Source organism: Palaemon carinicauda, chromosome 23 (assembly GCF_036898095.1).
Source record: "Palaemon carinicauda isolate YSFRI2023 chromosome 23, ASM3689809v2, whole genome shotgun sequence".
Lineage (NCBI taxonomy): Eukaryota > Metazoa > Arthropoda > Malacostraca > Decapoda > Palaemonidae > Palaemon > Palaemon carinicauda.
In genome coordinates this window covers 106548239-106551920 of record NC_090747.1, presented here as the reverse complement: position 1 = coordinate 106551920, position 3682 = coordinate 106548239, and the positions used below count along the sequence as shown (strand labels likewise).

The 3682-nt window shown below is 37.3% G+C and overlaps 1 long non-coding RNA gene across 1 annotated transcript in view; it reads left to right on the top strand.

The window, feature by feature from the left end:
• Positions 1-206: 206 nt before the first annotated feature.
• Positions 207-3682, top strand: part of LOC137617352 (uncharacterized) — a 91422-nt gene continuing 87946 nt past the window's right edge. Inside the window, exon 1 of the long non-coding RNA XR_011039633.1 lies at positions 207-322. This is a non-coding gene — a long non-coding RNA (uncharacterized lncRNA). The remainder of the gene's footprint in view (positions 323-3682) is intronic.

Below are 3682 nucleotides of genomic sequence, written 5' to 3'. Positions count from 1 at the left end.
TTATTTTAGATGTTGTTACTCTGAATATTCTATTTTCCTGTGTTTCCTTTCCTCAATGGGCTATTTTCTCTGTTGAGGCCCCTGGGCTTGTAGCATCTTGTTTTTCCAACTTGGGTTGTAGCTTAGCAAGTAATAATAATAATAATAATAATAATAATAATAATAATAATAATAATAATAATAATAATAATAATATTTTTTTTACCAGATGACCCTGACGTCCATGGATATTCGGCATCTCACACTGCCAAGACGAGCAATCCCAATCAAGATTGAAGCAGCTTATTTGAGTTTATGATGTTCTGATTATGAAACTCCTAAGGTAAGTGAAGCTGAGTTTTTAAAGTTCTTCATAATTATGAAGATCTTAAGGTAAGTGTCAGTACCATGAAATTTCTGGCTGGTTAATTGGTTTTGAACTGTTCCTTCTTCTGTATTCATTTCAGTCGTTATTTTTACTTTCAAGTCGCTTATGATGCAGATGAGCACAGAGACTTCAATTTATTTTAATCACCAAGTTGGAAGGAGGATATGTTTTACCCCCTGTTTGTGTCTGTGTGAGTGTTTGTTTGTGAACAGCTTCCTGTCACTCCACAATTTGAACCGTAGAGTAATGAAACTTGCAAGGATTAACTGCTATGTAAAAAGTTGGAAATTGTTAAATTTTTGAAGGGCAAGGTCACGGTCAAGCAAAATGTCCAATGCAAGTAATCAGCCATAAGTTTGGACATCGTTGTCACAGAGACTTCAAACTTGGTTTATATTCAAGTGTATGAAAATCCACGTCAATTAATACATGTTAAGGTCAAAGGTCAAGGTCAAGCAAAAGGTCGAGAAATAAGCTGCCACAGTCGAGGTCTGTGCTCTGCTGAGTGCCCCTCTGGTTTTACGATGTATCAATTAGCTTCCGTGATAATCAAATTGTTTTCTGTTTTCAGTCTCTGTCCTGATTAATCTTGAGACATAGTTGAAGACAACTTCTGATTCGTACTTTACCATAGGATAAGAATTTTGCTCACTGAATGAATGTGACGATTTCTTTTTCCCAACCTTTCTTTCCAACCCCAAGTCAAAACTAAAATTTCATCACTGTTGCCAATTGTGGTGCATAGAAACTGTAAGACTATTTCAGAATTTACCCTTCATTCCTTGAGTATATATAACTCATCTCTCAATAGAATAATTCATAAAGAAATGCGGTTTTCTCTCTCTCTCTCTCTCTCTCTCTCTCTCTCTCTCTCTCTCTCTCTCTCTCTCTCTCTCTCTCTCTCGTGAAAACAGTAGCAGAAAATTGGCAATTCTCCTCGCAAAGATTCAACGAATCCTTAAACGGGGAGGCGCTCAGCGCACATCCCCTTCGGTATGATGCCTTGTCATTCGCTGGCAACAAATTATACGTTGTTAAAGTCTTATGTAAAATGCCACCCTTTCGAGGCTGTTGCGTCGATTAACAACCGTATCCATGTCATGGCTACCAGTTGAGGAAGACGGAAGATACATCCGACATAGAGTAAAGACAGACAGAAAGGCTGTCTGGCTGAAAGGATGCGGTGAATGAAGTCCCCAAACAGATTTTAATATAGACAGACACAGCTTTTAGACAGTTGATATTGGATTCATTTGAAGGACAGGCGTAACGAACAGATAATAGATGGAAATAGTTATTGCAATAGACGAAAGATAGAAATCGCAGAGATTTGGATATAGACAGACACAGCTTTTAGACAGTTGGTGTTGTTGGGATCATTTGAAGGGTAGACGCAACGAACGGAGAATAGAGGGAAATAAGTTGATGTAATAGATAGAAGATGGAAAGGGTTTTTAGGGAGATAGTCACGATATTTATAAAAGAGGATAAACAATATCTCGACCTTCAAAGGACAAGACCACCAGTTACAGTATATATATATATAAAAAAAAAAGTTGAGATAAAGACAGAAATGACAACAAGAAAAGGACATGAAATTAAAATGAACATAACACACAGAATGACGGACTGAAACAGTGACACATACAAGCACATGGACCAGAAAAATAAGAAGAGAGAAAAGAAAAATTATAACGCCCACTTGTCTCCATCTCCATCCCACACGCGTCATGTTCAATTCTACCAGACAGCTTGTGCATTTCGCATATTACTACGGAAACCCCTTTTGGGGTCACGCAGGAGAAAATCATATACATATGCCTAATCCGGATGTCTTTATTCTTAATTTTTTTTTTTTTTTTTTTTTTTTTTTGTGTGAGACTAGGGTCTGTGGCAATGAAGGTTATTTTACGCATATTAAATGCCATCATCAGTTTGCGTGTCATGCCGTTTAGACCTCAATGGAGCTGGGTGTTGTATTTTGAGGCCTTTTGTTGAGTCCGTCTAGAGTCTAGACTTGAGAGAGACCAGTCATTTACAAAAGGTCTGTTGAAACGGTTTTGGGTTTCCATGATTTAATGTATTTGAATCTCGGAGTCTCTGGCTAAGTTACTGTGATATTTATGGTGATTCTGTTTCTATTTTTAGAGAATTGTGAGTGAGGTATCCTCAAATCAAAATAAAATCATCTAAAAACTGTAAATAAATTGTTTTCTATAAAGAATGTTAAATTAGTGAAGAAGAAATTTCTACATCAGAAAATTTTATTATTCAGTCGAAGATGAAGTAGTTATTTTTCATCAATAGTAGATCAAGTTGATGAAATCGAATCTTACACTATCAGAATTTCCATTAGAATGTGTCCGCAGCATCTTTAAAGAAGAATTAAAGAAGAACACGAAGAACAAAAAGAACAATAAGAACCGAACAATCGTATGGATGTGACAAAAGAAGCTTCACCAAGAAGCGCCACCTCCTCCCATTCATGGCTGTCGTCCTTGCCTGTTAAACGACTTGTGCTATAAATGTCAACTCTAATGCTAGTTTACATTGCGGAGTAATCATTTAATATCCACTCTCTCTCTCTCTCTCTCTCTCTCTCTCTCTCTCTCTCTCTCTCTCTCTCTCTCTGTATGTTTGTGTGCGCATGACATAAATATTTCCGCATCAAGAACTACAAGCAAAAATTGTAGCTCAGTCATCATGAGCATCATGCATTAAAAAAGAGAAAAAGTTAAACTTACAAATCGACGTAAACTATAATCTAGCCATTTACATTTTTGGCATATTCATTATCTACTACGCATGCGCTAGTTGTTTCCATGTAGAATGCCGTGCATAAATTTATAGCAATTCCCTTACTTTTACAACCGTAATAATTTCTGGCAGTCGACCGAGCTCAGCCCGAACATTCAATGAAATATGGCAATGCGGAGGCCGTGAAGTAACGAGCGAACGATAAACATGACCCAACTCGAACGATGAAAAATGAAAACACGACCCATACAAACAAAAAGAGAAATTGGGACGCAGAATGAAATCTCTCTTGCGCTCTTATCCTATCAGACGCGGATTCAAACAGATGGGAGTTAAATGGCTCTAGAGAATACATTTGATAGAAACTAAATGCCACGGCCATGAAAGGAATTAAAAGGAATTATTCTATATTGTATGCGGTTATGGCTGACTAGGCCGTGGATGGCAGCAGAAGGATGAATGGGCGTTGCTTAGTGTTATTTTCGTTCCCCTATTCTGCCTTTCATGAAGCATCGTTGTTGCTTTTGTTGAAAGTTGATTGCATGCCTAATACTTGCT